The following is a 13,412-nucleotide window of genomic DNA, read 5'->3' on the forward strand; positions in this document are numbered from 1 at the left end:
GATGATGGAGGGTAAGTGTAGCAGGGGGAGATTAAAGAAGAGAACAGAAGAGATGATGGAGGGTAAGTGTAGCAGGGGGAGATTAAAGAAGAGGAGAGATGATGGAGGGTAAGTGTAGCAGGGGGAGATTAAAGAAGAGAAGAGATGATGGAGGGTAAGTGTAGCAGTGGGAGATGAAAGAACAGAAGAGATGATGGAGGGTAAGTGTAGCAGGGGGAGATTAAAGCAGAGGAGAGATGATGGAGGGTAAGTGTAGCAGGGGGAGAGTAAAGAAGAGAACAGAAGAGATGATGGAGGGTAAGTGTAGCAGTGGGAGATTAAAGAAGAGAACAGGGGAGATGATGGAGGGTAAGTGTAGCAGGGGGAGATTAAAGAAGAGAACAGGGGAGATGATGGAGGGTAAGTGTAGCAGGGGGAGATTAAAGAAGAGAACAGGGGAGATGATGGAGGGTAAGTGTAGCAGGGGGATATTAAAGAAGAGAACAGGAGAGATGATGGAGGGTAAGTGTAGCAGTGGGAGAGTAAAGAAGAGAACAGAAGAGATGATGGAGGGTAAGTGTAGCAGTGGGATATTAAAGCAGAGGAGAGATGATGGAGGGTAAGTGTAGCAGGGGGAGATTAAAGAAGAGAACAGAAGAGATGATGGAGGGTAAGTGTAGCAGGGGGAGATTAAAGCAGAGGAGAGATGATGGAGGGTAAGTGTAGCAGGGGGATATTAAAGCAGAGGAGAGATGATGGAGGGTAAGTGTAGCAGGGGGAGATTAAAGAAGAGAACAGAAGAGATGATGGAGGGTAAGTGTTGCAGGGGGAGAGTAAAGAAGAGAACAGAAGAGATGATGGAGGGTAAGTGTAGCAGTGGGATATTAAAGCAGAGGAGAGATGATGGAGGGTAAGTGTAGCAGGGGGAGATTAAAGAAGAGAACAGAAGAGATGATGGAGGGTAAGTGTAGCAGGGGGAGATTAAAGCAGAGGAGAGATGATGGAGGGTAAGTGTAGCAGGGGGATATTAAAGCAGAGGAGAGATGATGGAGGGTAAGTGTAGCAGGGGGAGATTAAAGAAGAGAACAGAAGAGATGATGGAGGGTAAGTGTTGCAGGGGGAGATTAAAGAAGAGAACAGGAGAGATGATGGAGGGTAAGTGTAGCAGGGGGAGATTAAAGAAGAGAACAGAAGAGATGATGGAGGGTAAGTGTAGCAGGGGGAGATTAAAGAAGAGAACAGGGGAGATGATGGAGGGTAAGTGTAGCAGGGGGAGATTAAAGAAGAGAACAGAAGAGATGATGGAGGGTAAGTGTAGCAGGGGGAGATTAAAGAAGAGAACAGGAGAGATGATGGAGGGTAAGTGTAGCAGGGGGAGATTAAAGAAGAGAACAGGAGAGATGATGGAGGGTAAGTGTAGCAGGGGGAGATTAAAGGGTGAAAGATATACAACAGACAGGACAGTTCACTTCCTGGATTCAACTAACACTCTTTCTCAGTGTGTTCAACCAAAAGCATTTTATCTCTGTCTTTTCTCTTTCTTAGTTTGTCTGTTTCTCTCTGTCTTATTTTCACCGTTGATATCTCCTTAATGTGAAGGTGTTGTATGTTTACTGAGGCTCTGACAGAAAGAAAAGAAAGAGAGAGAGATAAATAGTTTGAAACTATGTAGAAGTCTGAAGGTTGGTGTTGTGATGTAGAGAGACTGAAAACATATTCCTCTGGGTTCTCTCTTCCTTCTTCTCCTCCTCCTTGTCATCCTCCTCCTCCTCTATCATCTTCTCTCCTCCTCCTCCTCCTCCATCATCTTCTCTCCTTTCTCATCCTCCTCTTCCTTCTCCTCCTCTTCATATTCCTCATCCTCCTCCTCATCAGTACTGAATCTTGCTTGTTCCCTGCTCTGTGATTATAGAGGGTGTTATTATTCCGCCTAGTTTTTGGGGTCTGTTGAAATCAAAGGCAAGTCAAAGCCAGAGGAGGAAAACAGAGATGGAGAGGGAGAGATATTGTTCTGATCAGAAACTTTATATATTGTGTTTAGAGAGAGAGAGAGAGAGAAACAGGGACTAGATTGTGGCATTGTGGTGTTTTTAGGCTCATAGCTTCTCTGTTACAGAGATATATTGGAGCCGTCTTTACTCCTCAGTAGGTCTTCTCTGCCCTAACTCTGTTCTAATTCTCTGCCGGACTCTGTTCTAATGGGAGCTGTCCGTGGTCCTGAAGTATATTGTCTGTACTGACTCTGGTCTAATGGGAGCTGTCCGTGGTCCTGAAGTGTATTCTCTGCCCTAACTCTGTTCTAATGGGAGCTGTCCGTGGTCCTGAAGTATATTGTCTGTACTGACTCTGTTCTAATGGGAGCTGTCCGTGGTCCTGAAGTGTATTCTCTGTACTGACTCTGGTCTAATGGGAGCTGTCCGTGGTCCTGAAGTGTATTCTCTGTACTGACTCTGTTCTAATGGGAGCTGTCCGTGGTCCTGAAGTGTATTCTCTGTACTGACTCTGGTCTAATGGGAGCTGTCCGTGGTCCTGAAGTGTATTCTCTGTACTGACTCTGTTCTAATGGGAGCTGTCCGTGGTCCTGAAGTGTATTCTCTGTACTGACTCTGGTCTAATGGGAGCTGTCCGTGGTCCTGAAGTGTATTCTCTGTACTGACTCTGTTCTAATGGGAGCTGTCCGTGGTCCTGAAGTGTATTCTCTGTACTGACTCTGTTCTAGTGGGAGCTGTCCATGGTCCTGAAGTGTATTGTCTGTACTGACTCTGGTCTAATGGGAGCTGTCCGTGGTCCTGAAGTGTATTCTCTGCCCTAACTCTGTTCTAATTCTCTGCCCGGACTCTGTTCTAATGGGAGCTGTCCGTGGTCCTGAAGTGTATTCTCTGACCTAACTCTGTTCTAATGGGAGCTGTCCGTGGTCCTGAAGTGTATTCTCTGTACTGACTCTGTTCTAGTGGGAGCTGTCCGTGGTCCTGAAGTATATTGTCTGTACTGACTCTGGTCTAATGGGAGCTGTCCGTGGTCCTGAAGTATATTCTCTGCCCGAACTATGTTCTAATGAGAGCTGTCCGTGGTCCTGAATTACATTGTCTGCCCCAACTCTGTCCATGACACTAAGATACACTCTGCATGGACAGCTGGACAGTCAGATTCACTCTGCGTGTGTAGCCGATATGAATAGCTAGCAAGCTGTGCATGTGCTAGTAGCCAGACAAGGATAGGCCCACAGAGATCCTAACATCTGAGTCTATGGATAGGTCGTGCTCTGCTCCTCACCTCTACCACCTCCCACTGCTGTGTTTCCCCTTGCTCACCAACAGATGGCGCCACATCACCATTCACAGCAGGCGGCGTCCTCACCACTGGAGACTGCAGCTCCTACGAATCTCACTTGTATGTCCTCTCTCCTCGCTTCTTTTACCAAATCCCATTGGAGGAGAAGAGCCGAGGGGGCAGAACCTCTGACCTGTTCCTCCAATGTTGTTTGAGATGGAAATGACGAGAGGACGGAAGGAACACAATTAAGATTCCCCCTAGTCACACATAGGTTAGACAGACATAACATTTAGGACCAGCTTACCTTCTCCTAACCCAAACCTAATGCAGTTATGTTGTGGCAGACAGACAATCAGGATAATGCAGTTATGTTGTGGCAGACAGACAACCAGGGTAATGTAGTAATGTTGTGGTAGACAGACAATCAGGATAATGCAGTTATGTTGTGGCAGACAGACAACCAGGATAATGCAGTGATGTTGTGGTAGACAGACAACCAGGATAATGAAGTAATGCTGTGGTAGACAGACAATCAGGATAATGCAAGTTATGTTGTGGTAGACAGACAACCAGGATAATGAAGTAATGCTGTGGTAGACAGACAACCAGGGTAATGCAGTTATGCTGTGGTAGACAGACAATCAGGATAATGCAGTATTGTTGTGGCAGACAGACAACCAGGGTAATGCAGTAATGTTGTGGTAGACAGACAACCAGGATAATGAAGTAATGCTGTGGTAGACAGACAACCAGGATAATGCGGTATTGTTGTGGTAGACAGACAACTAGGGTAATGCAGTAATGTTTAGAATTCACCAACTCGCAAAACATTTGTGTGTGCAAACATGCATGTGCACACATACATACTGTACACAGGTGCAGACAAACACACACACAGGCGCGAACACATACACACACACAGTAATGTGCCTGTTGCTCGCCCACACACACCAATACAGGCTGCAGAAGCAATGTTTATTTATGAGACAGAGGGAGAGATAGGAAGGAAGGAGGAGAGGGAAAGAGAGGGATGGACAACTAGAGACAGAGGGAGAGATATGAAGGAAGGATGAGAGGGAAAGAGAGGGATGGACAACTAGAGACAGAGGGAGAGATATGAAGGAAGGAGGAGAGGGAAAGAGAGGGATGGACAACTAGAGACAGAGGGAGAGATATGAAGGCAGGAGGAGAGGGAAAGAGAGGGATGGACAACTAGAGACAGAGGGAGAGATATGAAGGCAGGAGGAGAGGGAAAGAGAGGGATGGACAACTAGAGACAGAGGGAGAGATATGAAGGCAGGAGGAGAGGGAAAGAGAGGGATGGACAACTAGAGAGAGGGAGAGATATGAAGGAAGGAGGAGAGGAAAAGAGAGGGATGGACAACTAGAGACAGATGGAGCGATATGAAGGCAGGAGGAGAGGGAAAGAGGGGGATGCATGGAAAGTGTGGGAGCCTACCACTCAGTGTAGGACAGGGTCCTAGCAGCCTACCACTCAGTGTAGGAGAGGGTCCTAGCAGCCTACCACTCAGTGTAGGAGAGGGTCCTAGCAGCCTACCACTGGTCCTGGGCTCAGTGTAGGAGAGGGTCCTAGCAGCCTACCACTGGTCCTGGGCTCAGTGTAGGAGAGGGTCCTAGCAGCCTACCACTGGTCCTGGGCTCAGTATAGGAGAGGGTCCTAGCAGCCTACCACTGGTCCTGGGCTCAGTATAGGAGAGGGTCCTAGCAGCCTACCACTGGTCCTGGGCTCAGTGTAGGAGAGGGTCCTAGCAGCCTACCACTCAGTGTAGGAGAGGGTCCTAGCAGCCTACCACTCAGTGTAGGAGAGGGTCCTAGCAGCCTACCACTGGTCCTGGGCTCAGTGTAGGAGAGGGTCCTAGCAGCCTACCACTGGTCCTGGGCTCAGTGTAGGAGAGGGTCCTAGCAGCCTACCACTGGTCCTGGGCTCAGTATAGGAGAGGGTCCTAGCAGCCTACCACTGGTCCTGGACTCCTGGACTCACACATACATACGTACGTACATACATACAGCTCTCTCTCTCTCTCTCTCTCTCTCTCTCTCTCTCTCTCTCTCGCTCTCTCTGTCTCTCTCTCTGTCTCTCTCTCTGTGTGTCTCTCTCTCTCTCTCTCTCTCTCTCTCTCTCTCTCTCTCTCTCTCTCTCTCTCTCTCTCTCTCTCTCTCTCTCTCTCTCTCTCTGTGTGTGTCTCTCTCTCTCTGTGTGTGTCTCTCTCTCTCTGTGTGTGTGTGTGTCTCTCTCTCTCTGTGTGTGTGTGTGTCTCTCTCTCTGTGTGTGTGTCTCTCTCTCTCTCTGTGTGTGTGTCTCTCTCTCTCTGTGTGTGTGTCTCTCTCTCTCTCTGTGTGTGTGTCTCTCTCTCTCTCTGTGTGTGTGTCTCTCTCTCTCTCTGTGTGTGTGTCTCTCTCTCTCTGTGTGTGTGTGTCTCTCTCTCTCTCTGTGTGTGTGTCTCTCTCTCTCTCTGTGTGTGTCTCTCTCTCTCTCTGTGTGTGTGTCTCTCTCTCTCTGTGTGTGTGTCTCTCTCTCTGTGTGTCTTTCTCTCTGTGTGTCTCTCTCTCTCTGTGTGTGTGTGTCTCTCTCTCTGTGTGTGTCTTTCTCTCTCTCTGTGTGTCTTTCTCTCTCTCTGTGTCTTTCTCTCAGTGTGCTGCAGCTTTAAGAGGCTTCTGCCGCTGTTACATAAACAGCAGCCAGAGAGAAAGATTCACCCTACTAATCAGCCATATTATTATTAAGAGTAGAAACTTCAAAGGAGATAGAGAGGGGGAGCAGGAAGGAGAGAGGGAGAGATAGAGGGGGGGAGCGGTGAGGAGAGGGGGGGAGCAGGAAGGAGAGAGGGAGAGATAGAGGGGGGGAGCAGGGAGGAGAGGGGGGGAGCAGGAATGAGAGAGGGAGAGATAGAGGGGGGGAGCGGGGAGGAGAGGGGGGGAGCAGGAAGGAGAGAGGGAGAGATAGAGGGGGGGAGCGGGGAGGAGAGGGGGGGAGCAGGAAGGAGAGAGGGAGAGATAGAGGGGGGGAGCAGGAAGGAGAGGGGGGGAGCAGGAAGGAGAAGGGGGAGCAGGAAGGAGGGGGGGGAGCAGGAAGGAGAGAGGGAGAGCAGGAAGAAGAGGGGGGGAGCAGGAAGGAGAGGGGGAGACGGAAGGAGAGGGGGAGAGGGTGGGAGCAGGAAGGAGAGGGGGGGAGCAGGAAGGAGAAAGGGAGAGATGGAGGGGGAGAGAAAGGCCTGTCAATGACCTGAATCAGAGACACAGCTGCTGATTACAGCCTTCCAGACCTGGGTATATGATGGTTAACACAGTTCAGGGATAACACTGATCCTCTCATCATTACAACAGCCACTGTTCACTTTGATACTCTAGACAAACGCTCTGCTGTGTGTGTTTGTGGATGTGTGTTTGTGTGTGTGTGTGTGTGTGTGTGTGTGTGTGTGTGGGGCGTGCCTTCCCTTTGATACTCTAAAGAGACTTCCCTCCTCTGTCTGTGTCCTCACATGCATTTCAGGTCCCTCTCACAGGCAGGCAGCATAGTTGAGAACAGAGTGAGGAGAAAATCAAGGTAGCCAGGGAGGGAGGCAGGGCGGTAGGGAGGTAGGGAGGCAGGGAGGGAGGTAGGGAGGCAGGGAGGGAGTGAGGTAGGTAGGGAGGTAGGGAGGGGGGATGGGAGGGAGGCAGGTAGGGAGGCAGGAAGGGAGGCAGGGAGGGAGGTAGGGAGGGAGGTAGGGAGGGAGGGAGGCAGGGAGGAAGGGAGGCAGGAAGGGAGGTAGGGAGGTTGGGAGGGAGGCAGGGAGGGAGGTAGGGAGGCAGGGAGGGAGGTAGGGAGGGAGGTAGGGAGGGAGGGAGGCAGGGAGGAAGGGAGGCAGGAAGGGAGGTAGGGAGGCAGGGAGGGAGTGAGGTAGGTAGAGAGGTAGGGAGGGGGGATGGGAGGGAGGCAGGGAGGGAGGCAGGGAGGCAGGAAGGGAGGCAGGGAGGGAGGTAGGGAGGGAGGTAGGGAGGTAGGGAGGCAGGAAGGGAGGTAGGGAGGTAGGGAGGCAGGGAGGTAGGGAGGCAGGGAGGGAGTGAGGTAGGTAGGGAGGTAGGGAGGGGGGATGGGAGGGAGGTAGGGAGGCAGGGAGGCAGGAAGGGAGGCAGGGAGGGAGGTAGGTAGGGAGGTAGGGAGGTAGGGAGGCAGGAAGGGATGTAGGAACGGAGGGAGGCAGGAAGGGAGGCAGGAAGGGAGGCAGGGAGGACGGGAGGCAGGGAGGCAGGGAGGCCGGGAGGGAGGGAGGTAGGTAGGGAGGCAGGGAGGGAGACAGGGAGACAGGGAGGGAGGGAGGGTGGGAGGGAGGCAGGGAGAAGTAGAAGAATGAGTGAGGAGAGGAGAGTGGAGGTTTCAAACACAGCCTATATGTGAAGCTTTCAAGGTCTTTAAATTAGACTGCAGCTTTGACAGGTCTGATGGTGAACAGGTCTGATAGTGAACAGGTCTGATGGTGAACAGGTCTGATGGTGAACAGGTCTGATAGTGAACAGGTCTGATGGTGAACAGGTCTGATGGTGAACAGGTCCGATGGTGAACAGGTCCGATGGTGAACAGGTCTGATGGTGAACAGGTCTGATGGTGAACAGGTCTGATGGTGAACAGGTCTGATGGTGAACAGGTCCGATGGTGAACAGGTCTGATGGTGAACAGGTCTGATGGTGAACAGGTCTGATGGTGAACAGGTCTGACGGTGAACAGGTCTGACGGTGAACAGGTCTGACGGTGAACAGGTCTGACGGTGAACAGGTCTGACGGTGAACAGGTCTGACGGTGAACAGGTCTGATGGTGAACAGGTCTGACAGTGAACAGGTCTGACGGTGAACAGGTCTGACGGTGAACAGGTCTGACGGTGAACAGGTCTGATGGTGAACAGGTCTGATGGTGAACAGGTCTGACAGTGAACAGGTCTGACAGTGTGGGTCCTAGCTGAGACTAGTGTGTGTGTGTGTGTGTGTGTGTGTGTGTGTGTGTGTGTTTGTGTGTGTTTGTGTGTTTGTGTGTGTGTCTCTGTGTGTGTATGTGTGTGTCTCTGTGTGTGTCTCTGTGTGTGTATGTGCGTGTGTCTCTATGTCTGTGTGTGTGTGTGTGTCTCTGTGTGTGTCTCTGTGTGTGTATGTGTGTGTGTGTTTGTGTGTGTGGGATAGTTTGTGAGCATCTCGTGTCGGTAGCCTGACTTATAGTTCTCCTCCCTCCATGCCTCCGCATTCAATCAGTCAATACCTCACCTTGCTGCATCAAGCCACCGTGAAAGATACGCCTGCTGCCTCACAGGTGTGTGTGTGTGTGTGTGTGTGTGTGTCTATGTGTGTCCCTGTGTGTGTGTGTGTGTGTGTGTGTGTGTGTGTGTGTGTGTGTGTGTGTGTGTGTGTGTGTGTGTGTGTGTGTGTGTGTGTTTTCATCTCTTTAAAGCAGTGTTGTGTCATTGTTGACAGTCACCCAGCTCAGCCGGCCCCCAGCATACTAACCACACTCTGGGAGACTTGGTCTACCTTCCAAGTGGTTCCCTGTTCCCTATATAGTGCACTACTTTAGACCAGGACCATAGGTCTCTTTTCCCTCTATAGTGCACTAAATAGGATTTAGGCTGCCATGTGGGACACTACCTGTTTATGAGATTGTGTTAGCAGACTGTTGTAATTTTAGAGTCGTGCATGGAGGGCCAATTATCTAGTGTTTCTCAGCCTGGTCTACGAGGTATCAGGACTTTACCTCCCTTCACCATTGTTTAAGCCACCCTGGTCCTCTCTCTCTCTCTCTTTCACTCATTCTCGTTCTCTCTCGTTCTCTCTCTCCCTCGCTCTCTCTGTCTCTTCCTCGCTCTGTCTCTTTCTCTCTCTCTCTCACCCACTCTCTCTCTCTCTCTCTGTTTCTCCTTCTCTCTCCCTCGCTCTCTCTGTCTCTCTCTGTCTCTCCCTCTCCTTCACTCTGTCTCTTTCTCTCTCGCTCTCTCTCTTTCACTCTCTTTCTCGCTCTCTCTTTCAATTCAATTCCATTCAATTCAATTCAAGGGCTTTATTGGCATGGGAAACGTGTTAACATTGCCAAAGCAAGTGAGGTAGATAATATATAAAGTGAATATATTATCTTTCTGTCTCTCCCTCTCTCTCTCATTCTATCTATCTCTTATTCCCAATCCCCTCTATCTATCCACCCCTTCTATCTACCCTTTCCCATCTCTCTCTTTCTCTCTTCTCTTTCTGTCCACTTCCCTATTTTTTCCCCCCCGATCTCTTCTCTGACATAATGTTTCTGTGTGTGGTCTATGTTCTCCAGTAGAGGTCAGGGGTCAGCTATGTTCACTGATCCTACAGTCCAGAATATGACCCACAGTATCTATGTTCTCCAGTAGAGGTCAGGGGTCAGCTATGTTCACTGATCCTACAGTCCAGAATATGACCCACAGTGTATGTTCTCCAGTAGAGGTCAGAGGTCAGCTATTTCCTTCTTATTTCTGCTGTTGGTCTGCTCTTTGGGGAATCCCTCTCTATCTCTGTCTCTCTCTCTCTTCCCCCTCTCCGAGTCTCTCCTTCTTTCTTCTCTCTCTCTTCCCCCTCACCACCCCTATCCTTCTGTCTCTGTCTCTGTCTCTGTCTCTGTCTCTCTCTCTCCCTCTCTCTCTCCCTCTCTCTCTCTCTCTCGCTCTCTCTCTCTCTCATATCAGCATATCAGTAATTATGCTGAAACAGGGATATATTTTTGGGGTTACTTTCTCTCTCCCTCCCTCTTTTCCACATTCATTATTTCTATCAGCTTATTCCCCTTGAAGTGATCTTGTTAAGAGGCTCCGGCTGTGAGACAGGAGATTATTAACAGGATGTATTGTTGAGGAACACTAGCAGTGTTTCACCTCTCATTTCCTCTCTGAAAGCAGAAAATAATGTCTTTATTTTTATTTTTACCTTTTTATTGCGGTGAAATGTTGGTGATAGTTCCTCAGCCTGTAGCCGACCCGTAGTGTGAGGTGACTGATAGGTTCAGCAGTCAGTTTCCATAGCCACACCTGACCCACGACCCCTCACCAACCCTTAACCCTTTCTATAGCCACACCTGACCCACAACCCCCTACCAACCCTTAACCCTTTCTATAGCCACACCTGACCCACCCGGTCAACGCACAGTCAGACACTTTGACACGACCCCTCACCAACCTTTAACCCTTTCTATAACCACACCTGACCACCCGGTCAACGCACAGTCAGACACTTTGACACGACCCCTCACCAACCTTTAACCCTTTCTATAACCACACCTGACCCACCCGGTCAACGCATAGTCAGACAGTTTGACACGACCCCTCATGTTTCAGAAGTATGAGTAAATGTTTAGTTATCCATTATTACAGCTTCCATGGTGATATGTGGATATATAGTTCCATTATTACAGCTTCCATGGTGATATGTGGAGATAGTGTCTACATTATAAATGTCTAGGTTTTGTAGTGTCTACATTATAAATGTCTAGGTGTGTAGTGTCTACATTATAAATGTCTAGGTGTGTGGTGTCTACATTATAAATGTCTAGGTGTGTAGTGTCTACATTATAAATGTCTAGGTGTGTAGTGTCTACAGTATAAATATCTAGGTGTGTAGTGTCTACATTATAAATATCTAGGTGTGTAGTGTCTACATTATAAATGTCTAGGTGTGTAGTGTCTACATTATAAATGTCTAGGTGTGTGGTGTCTACATTATAAATGTCTAGGTGTGTAGTGTCTACATTATAAATGTCTAGGTGTGTAGTGTCTACATTATAAATGTCTAGGTGTGTAGTGTCTACATTATAAATGTCTAGGTGTGTAGTGTCTACATTATAAATATCTAGGTGTGTAGTGTCTACATTATAAATGTCTAGGTGTGTAGTGTCTACATTATAAATGTCTAGGTGTGTAGTGTCTACATTATAAATGTCTAGGTGTGTAGCTAGTCTTGTTCTGTCTCTAGACTCTATGTTTTGTCTACATGGTGACCATCTACGTAATGCTTCTCTCTCTCCGGGTTCATACCAGTACAATACATTAGAATATGGAATATGACACAGTTTTGCCTTGGTGATTTATTGGCCTCTGGTTGGACACGATACAGATTTGGTCTACACTGGGTTGAAGCTGTGACTGAGGCCGGAACTGGGACTGGGAGTTGGAACTGAGGTTAGGGCTGAGGTTGGGACTGAGGTTAGGGCTGAGGTTGGGACTCAGGTTAGAGCTGGGGATGGACTGAGGTTAGGGCTGAGGTTGGGACTGAGGTTAGGGCTGAGGTTGGGACTCAGGTTAGAGCTGGGGATGGACTGAGGTTAGAGCTGGGGTTGGGACTCAGGTTAGGACTGGGGTGTGGAAAAGATACCTACTGTATTAATGAGTTAGCTTTTTAACCGGTGAAAATATACCTACTGTATTAATGAGTTACCTTTTTAACCGGTGAAAATATACCTACTGTATTAATGAGTTACCTTTTTAACCGGTGAAAAGATACCTACTGTATTAATGAGTTAGCTTTATAACTGGTGAAAAGATACCTACTGTATTAATGAGTTTATTTATTGACCTCTGGTAACGCTAATGATACTAATACTACTAATACTAATAACATTACTTGCTAACACTAATAGTTAGCTACCACAGATTAAAGGGGGTTAGCTAGTTATCACAACTTTTGCTAACACATGAGATAGTTAGTTAGTCTTAATAATGTCATTACAAATCCTTTATGAACCCTTTATAAACAGCTTATTGTGAAGTGTCACCGTCACATAAGAGAGCAGTTGTTCTGCCTCAGCACCAGTGTCCTGGTACCTTAGTATATAACAGCTCAGCACCAGTGTCCTGGTACCTTAGTATATAACAGCTCAGCACCAGTGTCCTGGTACCTTAGTATATAACAGCTCAGCACCAGTGTCCTGGTACCTTAGTATATAACAGCTCAGCACCAGTGTCCTGGTACCTTAGTATATAACAGCTCAGCACCAGTGTCCTGGTACCTTAGTATATAACAGCTCAGCACCAGTGTCCTGGTACCTTAGTATATAACAGCTCAGCACCAGTGTCCTGGTACCTTAGTATATAACAGCTCAGCACCAGTGTCCTGGTACCTTAGTATATAACAGCTCAGCACCAGTGTCCTGGTACCTTAGTATATAACAGCTCAGCACCAGTGTCCTGGTACCTTAGTATATAACAGCTCAGCACCAGTGTCCTGGTACCTTAGTATATAACAGCTCAGCACCAGTGTCCTGGTACCTTAGTATATAACAGCTCAGCACCAGTGTCCTGGTACCTTAGTATATAACAGCTCAGCACCAGTGTCCTGGTACCTTAGTATATAACAGCTCAGCACCAGTGTCCTGGTACCTTAGTATATAACAACTCAGCACCAGTGTCCTGGTACCTTAGTATATAACAGCTCAGCACCAGTGTCCTGGTACCTTAGTATATAACAGCTCAGCACCAGTGTCCTGGTACCTTAGTATATAACAGCTCAGCACCAGTGTCCTGGTACCTTAGTATATAACAGCTCAGCACCAGTGTCCTGGTACCTTAGTATATAACAGCTCAGCACCAGTGTCCTGGTACCTTAGTATATAACAGCTCAGCACCAGTGTCCTGGTACCTTAGTATATAACAGCTCAGCACCAGTGTCCTGGTACCTTAGTATATAACAGCTCAGCACCAGTGTCCTGGTACCTTAGTATATAACAGCTCAGCACCAGTGTCCTGGTACCTTAGTATATAACAGCTCAGCACCAGTGTCCTGGTACCTTAGTATATAACAGCTCAGCACCAGTGTCCTGGTACCTTAGTATATAACAACTCAGCACCAGTGTCCTGGTACCTTAGTATATAACAGCTCAGCACCAGTGTCCTGGTACCTTAGTATATAACAGCTCAGCACCAGTGTCCTGGTACCTTAGTATATAACAGCTCAGCACCAGTGTCCTGGTACCTTAGTATATAACAGCTCAGCACCAGTGTCCTGGTACCTTAGTATATAACAGATCAGCACCAGTGTCCTGGTACCTTAGTATATAACAGCTCAGCACCAGTGTCCTGGTACCTTAGTGTATAACAGCTCAGCACCAGTGTCCTGGTACCTTAGTATATAACAGCTCAGCCCCAGTGTCCTGGTACCTTAGTATATA

At 48.4% G+C, this 13,412-nt stretch overlaps 1 long non-coding RNA gene across 1 annotated transcript in view; it reads left to right on the plus strand.

The window, feature by feature from the left end:
* LOC118948743 overlaps window positions 1-13,412 on the plus strand; it is a 142,641-nt gene that overhangs the window by 72,291 nt on the left and 56,938 nt on the right. The window lies entirely within an intron of this gene.

The sequence above is a fragment of the Oncorhynchus mykiss genome, unplaced genomic scaffold, assembly GCF_013265735.2.
Source record: "Oncorhynchus mykiss isolate Arlee unplaced genomic scaffold, USDA_OmykA_1.1 un_scaffold_260, whole genome shotgun sequence".
Lineage (NCBI taxonomy): Eukaryota > Metazoa > Chordata > Actinopteri > Salmoniformes > Salmonidae > Oncorhynchus > Oncorhynchus mykiss.